The 8,004-nt window shown below is 32.9% G+C and overlaps 1 long non-coding RNA gene across 1 annotated transcript; it reads right to left on the minus strand.

Moving 5' to 3' along the window:
• Nucleotides 1-4,985: 4,985 nt before the first annotated feature.
• Nucleotides 4,986-7,728, minus strand: LOC126893370 (uncharacterized). The gene is made up of 3 exons (XR_007701154.1): nucleotides 7,209-7,728; nucleotides 6,956-7,150; nucleotides 4,986-5,167 (listed from the first exon to the last, which is right to left on the minus strand). It is a non-coding gene; the product is annotated as an uncharacterized LOC126893370 (long non-coding RNA).
• Between the last annotated feature and the right edge of the window lie 276 nt (nucleotides 7,729-8,004).

Below are 8,004 nucleotides of genomic sequence, written 5' to 3' on the forward strand. Positions count from 1 at the left end.
AATTGCTCTTGATTGATATATTAACCAATCTCGAAAACTACCCCATCATCCCCTAGCGCGAAACTCACCCCCGAAAAAATTATGAAAATCGAAAATTCAACCCCAAGGAATTAATTACTAATTTATTGCTAATTTATTACGAAAAGAAAAAAATTATTGCTGTAGCCGTTTCCGAGAAACAGTGGGTGCTGCTAGCTTTACGGCAAAAGCTATATCTCGGCAAGAAAAATGGGTACAGGGTCCATCTTGGCGACCAATTTTATTGCTAATTATTTTTAATAATTCTGTCAAAATTCCGTCCTGTCAATTCTGTAAATATTCTGGACGCTACCGGAAAGACCCTGGAACGAAAATAATAAACAAAAACCAAAAGTGGTCAACGAAAACACCATGGTTTACACTAGAGGAATAAAACTTTCACCAAAAAAAGAAAGCTTTCCTAAAATATAGGTCAGAAAAAACGAATGAATCATATGAAAACTATAAAAGAGTAAGAACTGAAACTCATCAATTGGTAAGAAAAACAATAACAGATTATACTGGGAAAGATTCACAAAAGGACTAGAGATGGATTTCTATGGACAACAGAAACAAGGCGCTTGTTAAAAAGGGAATATCAGTGGATTTAGTAAAAACCATTGAGAATATAATATATATGAAGATAGCATAGCGATATGTCTGTAAACCTGTATTGCCCCAGTTCCCAATATATCTTTTCATAACTGTAGCAGTTAGTGCTAGGTTTGTTCTAGTTTGTTCTGTAATTTTGAAGTTTGTTCTAAAAAAATAAAAGAGTTATTCAATATACAATGTGGCGCTCCAAGTTTACGTAAAGTTGTATTGCCCATATAGAACCCAAACGATTAGAGAAAATCTGAATAAACCACAAGTTAGTGCTAGGTTTGTTCTGCATTTTTGCGAAAGCGTTTAATTTGTTCTGTATAAACAAAAAAGATATACAAGATATAATGTGGCGCTCCAAGTTTACGTAAAGCTGTATTGCCCATATAGAATCCAAACGATTAGAGAAAATCTGAATAAACCACAAGTTAGTGCTAGGTTTGTTCTGCATTTTTGCCAAAGCGTGTAATTTTTTCTGCATAAACAAAAAAGATATACAAGATATAATGTGGCGCTCCAAGTTTGCGTAAAGCTGTACTGCCCATATAGAATCCAAACGATTAGAGAAAATCTGAATAAACCACAAGTTAGTGCTAGGTTTCTTCTGCATTTTTGCCAAAGCGTGTAATATGTTCTGCATAAACAAAATAGGTTATACAAGATATAATGTTGCGCTACAATTTTGCCTAAAACTGTAGTGCCCCACAAACGTTTATGGAAACGATATGATTCGGGACTCGTATAGCACTGATCATTTGAAGAAAACTTGTTAGAAAAAATAGTCTATAATCAAGAATAAAACAAAAGATTTGCTTTTTGTCTTGTTTGACCCCACCGAAGTTTTAAGATCATCGTAAATTTCCCATTTATTGTTATTTCGTCGGCAGTGGGAAATATAATGTCCAATTGTTATTTCGTTTTCAGGAGGAACAAACTCAACAATGCCTTTAATTTGGTATGTTTTGTTTTTTAAGGTACCTAACTAACTGTTGCTGTAATGTCGGTTAACTCGACTAATGTACAATTTTCAAGACAAAAACATGAATGGGAGCAAAAAAATTGCTTGAAAACGTAGTAACAATTAATGTCTCTTCCACAAACGGAACACATAGATATGGTTACATTTAATGCATTTTACAAATTCTTGATTCCCTTCCTTGACAAATACTGTGTGTTATTGATAAACCGATTTTTTATTTATGCTGAAAAAAAAATCATGTATTGCTGCTGTATTTGATATTTCTCATTGTTTCAGTTTTCATTTTGTTATTATCGGCGTTATCGAAATGCCTCCCACTTTTTCAGGTAAATATTTTCATACATGAAATGCCTCCCAGGTACAATCGAAATGCCTCCGGTTTGTTAAACATTTAGGCTGATATTTTGTCTACTTAATCTCTGTATAATGAGACAATGTTGCCAAATCATAATTTAAATAGGTACTAAAATGTACATAAATAGGGTAACATAAATATTTCACAGTATGACATATATTTCTTTTTAGAAAAGAAACTTGTTCCGACAATCTAATAGCCAGCTTTTCTGGTTAATTCCAATTCCGATTCTTATCTCTTATTAACGATTCCATGAATAGGTACTTTTATCTTAATATTGTTATTTGTTTATATTGTACTAAATATGTACTAATGTACTAAAAAACCTGCAAAGCATTTGTGAAAACACAGGGATGTGAAAATACGATAATTGAATCAATATTAGATCAAAGAATACTCCATCCAACAAGAAGCGAAAGCATCGACTATTTCACGATCCAAATTTCTTTGCGCATGTACGATCCGCCATGTTTCATGTATTATTTCTTATTTCTCAACCTAACCCCTAACAGCTGTTTGTTGTAAAATTATTGTGTTGTTTAATCTTTTCTAATTGTAGAAAAAAGGATAATACTATTAAACATATCTATTGTTAAAATAAACTCTCATTGTGATGGCTCCACGCAAAGGTGGATTTTCTTGTATGGTTCGTCACTGGCGGATCCAGGGGGGGTGTCACGGGGTCATGACCCCCGCCATAATTGTATACCCACGTATCCTAGGGTTGGTAAGACTAAGTGACCTTGCATCAGAGATAGGTAATTAAATCACCCTTAAGACCCATGACCCCCCCCCAAACAAAATTTCTGGATCCGCCACTGTGGTTCGTACTGGGACGCCCCACTAGATCGTGAACAAATAATTCTCTTTTCAGTACCGAGAAATCGTAGCAGGTAAACGATCGTAGGGGTACGGCAATACAAGAATCTACAGGTCGAGCAAGTCTCGTAAATTTCACGATTGCGAGCCACGCTTCACGCAACCGTGTTTGCGTACTTGTGTTTCGAGTTGCGTGGTCGTGCGGAGTTATATTTACCAATTCGCGCAATCGTACTTGAGACGCTGTGTCAGGTGAGGTGTTTGAAAATTTGTGTAACTTGATTGCTTGATTCTGTAGTGTGAAGGTGGTTAAACTTTTGTTTTATTTTTTTTTGTTTTGTGTTTTTTGAAGATAACACAGAAAATACAAGAGGGCAGCATACTTTGCAAAACAACTGTTACAATTTGAAATCAACAATTTGTTAAGTTGTTGTCTTGCAGGTAAAAAAAGTGACTTTTTAAAAAAATTATATCTTGGAAACTAAAAATTATTTTTATTTATAATTGAAACATGTAAAAGTATAGTACTCTCAAAAAAATTTCAGCCAAAAATATTCATTTTTGTAGAGTTGACTGCAATTTTTCGACAACAGCCCTTTTTTGCAGTGAGCAGCATAACAAGTCCAGTTTCATCTGAAATCAAAGTTTCTTGTAGTTTATACCTCTGGCTAGTGAATGAACAAAGGATTTTTTATTAGATGAGGTCATTTTTGTTTTATAAAAAAAAACTACTTTAAAAATGAGAAAAATTGGGGTCAAAAATGTGTTTAAACTTATGTAAAATCTTCAAATTTCATTTTTTTTTTAATTCCTTCGTTCATATTCTAGCCAGAGGTATAAACTACAAGAAACTTTTTGATTTCAGATGAGACTGGACTTAGTTATGCTGCCAATGCAAAAAAACTTACAACTCTACAAAAATGAATATTTTTGGCTGAAACTTTTTTTGAGACTACCTTAAGTACTATACTTTTACATGTTCCAATTATAAATAAAAATAAATTTTAGTTTTCGAGATATAATTTTTTTAAAAAGTCACTTTTTTTACCCACATGACCTATGTAACCCCTTAAAAAAATGTTTGGAAGAATATGTTTGATGGCCAAGATGCATACATATATTTAGAAGGAAAGTTCCTGATTTCTGTAGTATAATACATAATACCGAAGAGGAAGTAGCCCTAAGCGCCGGACTCCACTTGCGATTTGTAGTTGTGAAGATTGAACACATTCTTTCAAATAGAAGTCAATCCATGATTATTTAGTCACAAATGGATTGACTTGTATTTGAAACAATGTGTTCAATCTTCCTGATTACAAATCGCAAGTGGAGTGCGGCAGTAATAACACCAAAATATTCCATATAGGTCCATAGAAGGTACACAGACATTGAAAAATTCCTGGAATATCCCCGAAAACATGTTCCCTGAACATCCCAGGAAAATCCTGTGTCAGCATTTTAAACATTACCTGAATGTCTTATTGGAACATTCCATGAATGTCCACCAATGTTCTCTGGACATTCAAAATATATTTTGTAGACATTCCCTGGATATACCAGAAATACAGTGATGAGCGCTCTAATAACCGGCAAAATAGCACAAAAGATGTATTAAGTAGTGAGATAAAAAGACATGAAACTAGTCGAGCTGGGAAATTTAGCGTTATTAACTTATACATTTAGATTGTATTGATTGTGTACCACCTTCAGACGTATCAGACGAGTTTGGAAACTACCACTGTCACAGTGACAGTTTTAGTTGACATACTCCTCCAATATGTGTAAAGGTGGGATCAATATAACGTAAATTTAAAGGTTAATTTCGCTAAATTTCCCAGCTCGACTAGTTTCATTTCTTTTTATCTCACAACTAAATATGTTGCCCATATTTTGCCGGTTATTAGGGCACTCATGACTGTACATCCTTGCTGATGTGACAATACCTCCTATCTGTTTTTTCATGAGTTTTGTATGAGAGATGGAAAAACATGTTTTAAGGTCACCTCCTTTGTTCATATGTAAGTTTTGACTTGTTTTGTAGTTCATAGATAGTTTAATTTACTACAAAACAGGTCAAAAAATATCATATGAAAACAGGAGGCGACCCTAAGACAAGTTTTTAGTCTCTCTTACAAAACTCATGAAAAAACAGATAGGATGTATTATTACATCACTGACGATATGTGGCCATACCAAATAATACATCCTTGATAAATATAAACATTTTTATTGAACAAAATCTTTTCATACATTTTTTTAATGCAATTTACTGATATTCCTAAATATTTCAAAAAAATGTGTCACATTTGCTTTGTAAACCTTTCTTTTGCCTTTCGTAGCCACATATTCCGTTTCCTTCCTGGTTTTTTGTAGACCACTTCTCTCAGCTGATTCTAAAAAAAATAAAATAAATGGTAATTTTTCTATCCTTTACAATTAACAATCAGAAGAAATATTATTTACAGATAATGATATGCATAATAATAATAGGTTTGTTCTAGCATCAGTTTGAAACCATCAGCGAATAGTGGACCAGCGCGAGTAGAGGGGATCGCACTGGTGACTGTATTATGTTCTTTTACTGACCAACTGTTTGCTGATGGTTTTTGACTAGTTTGACTGTTTGCTAGAACAAACCTAATAATAATGAATATTTTGTATTTTGACAATGACATCTGATGTGGAAGTCAAAACATTAATAAAATTATTTTTTCAAGTTAACTTTCACATGCGGGTCTTAAAATTGTACTTTTAATACTTATATCATAAATAACTATTAAAACTATCTTAAGAGGAAACAGTATCGATCAACAGGTAGCGAAAATGTGTTCCAAGATTGCGGCTGTAATTTTGAATATTTTTTCGAGATATTTGGCACACATATTCGTAATATAATAAAGAATGGCGGTACAGAAGCCAATTTGAAAAATATATTAATATGTGGAAATTACTCTCTAATTAAATACAATATAAAAAAAATGAGCTTGTACCGCCATTAAGAAGAACAAAAAAATACACTTTCTTCAAATACAACTTTTTTATCCGATTTTGTGTTATTTTGGAACTACTAAAATTTTTTATTTCATTAGTAGTTCCAAAATTACACAAAATCTAGGCATCGGATAAAAAAGTTTATTTGAAGAAAGTGTATTTTTTTTGTTCTTCTTAATGGCGGTACAGGCTCGTTTTTTAAATATTGTATAATTACAGAGTAATTTCCACATATTAATATATTTTTCAAATTGGGCTCTGTACCGCCATTCTTTATTATTTTACGAATACGTGTGCCAAATGCCTCGAAAAAATATTCAAAATTACAGTGACAATCTTGGAACACGTTTTGGCTACCTGTTTATCGCTACTGTATTACCTTAAAACATTGTAATTTGCTAAACCAGTATATTTTACTCTACTACTACTCTACTAGCTACCTCATTTTCCACTGTTTCTAAAGACTTGTTTACATGGGTAGAGTTTTGAGGAGAGTAGAGTAGCGGTAGTACTCTACCAAAAATGGCTTGATACCATTCACATGAGGAGAGTACAAGTATAGTACTGATGCTAGTATAGTGAAACCGATTTTTGTATTTTTAAACACTCTTGATTATAAGTGCACCTTAAATTCTTAATTTTTTGCTTAAGCTCGTTTACTCCAAAGCCCCCTTTGCCATTCTTTCGACGATTTCATCCTCCGCAGCTTGCTGCAAACTTTTATTTCTGTAGTATACACTACCTAAATTCCATAAACACTGGTATTCGCCGTATTATAGCTCTACAAGTTTTAAAGTTTCATCTTCGGTGAACTTCATTTTCACTATTTACACAAAACACAATTCCAGCCAGAATGACAGCGCCCCCATGTACTCTCCTACCTACTCTATTCTGCCGTAATTGAGCGTGTTCCATGGGTAGAGTATGTAGCCGAGTAGACATTTTGGCAGTAGTGGTGGTCATAGAGTAGTTACTTTGCCATGGGTTGCTAGTCACTCTACTTTAACTCCAACTATACACTCTACCAGCTATTCTACTGTGCTGAGCATTTTTACAGGTAGAGTTACTCTACTCTATAAAGTACTTGCATCATTACTCTACCCGTGTAAACAAGTCTTAAATCTACTGAATGAAAATCTACTTAATCTTAATCTACTCTTAATGAAAAATGTCTAAAATCATTTACCCACCTAGTATTACTGTAGAATTTAAGACAGTCCAGTGCCTTATAAATAATTTCAATATGAATATTTTTTCCTTTAATTCTCCTTTGATACCACTCCATTTTAGATTTTGGGGAACTTATTTCATTGTGTTTATAGCCCATATTTATTGAAGGAACCCAATCTGGAGATTGTTATTATCGATTAAGTCGGCTGGTTTTCCTATAAGATTAAAATGTTAACATCTTCAAAAATCGTTACTGTTGTAATTGTAACTTACCAGATATAAAATGATTACAGCAGACAGGACAGGAAAATTTTCATTTCGCTAGTAAAACCTGTACATTGTATTGCATTTAACCATTGTTGTCTCTCAGATACCTTATTTAGTTCAGTTTAAAAGTGAACTTTATCACAATTACTTTGCATTTCACACTTCAAAACACAACACCAATGAAGCATATTATCTTTCTAAATTAATACTTCCAGAGAAAATGTTAAATTAATCTTTGTACAACACAAAATTACAAAGAAATACAACTAAAATTATCTAAAACTCATTAAGAACAGATAGAATAAGATGTATCTTTTACACCCAGTAGCCATATTGACATATTGATTTAATTTTGACAACTCCGCACGACCACGCAACTCGAAACACAAGTACGCAAACACGGTTGCGTGAAGCGTGGCTCGCAATCGTGAAATTTACGAGACTTGCTCGACCTGTAGATTCTTGTTACGGCAATGAGAGAAAGTTCTTTTTAAACATTTATGTTATTATCATTTTCAAACATTTATGTGATTCCATATACGTACCTATCTATTAAAATTATTTATTCCCAGATTTTTAATAAAGGTTTTTAATAAAAAAACAATTTAAACATAGCTATTTAGTGTTTAATTTAATTTGCAATAGTATAAATTTAGTGTATGGTTCTAGAAATAAAGGTCATTTTGAATTTATGCAAGGCAGGTCCACAACTTCAATTTTTATTTTATGACAGCTGAGGGAAAAACTTATGAGTGGAAGAGAAAGACTTGCACATAGTGTTTATTAATCTTGGGAAGGCATA

Source organism: Diabrotica virgifera, chromosome 10, assembly GCF_917563875.1.
Source record: "Diabrotica virgifera virgifera chromosome 10, PGI_DIABVI_V3a".
NCBI lineage: Eukaryota > Metazoa > Arthropoda > Insecta > Coleoptera > Chrysomelidae > Diabrotica > Diabrotica virgifera.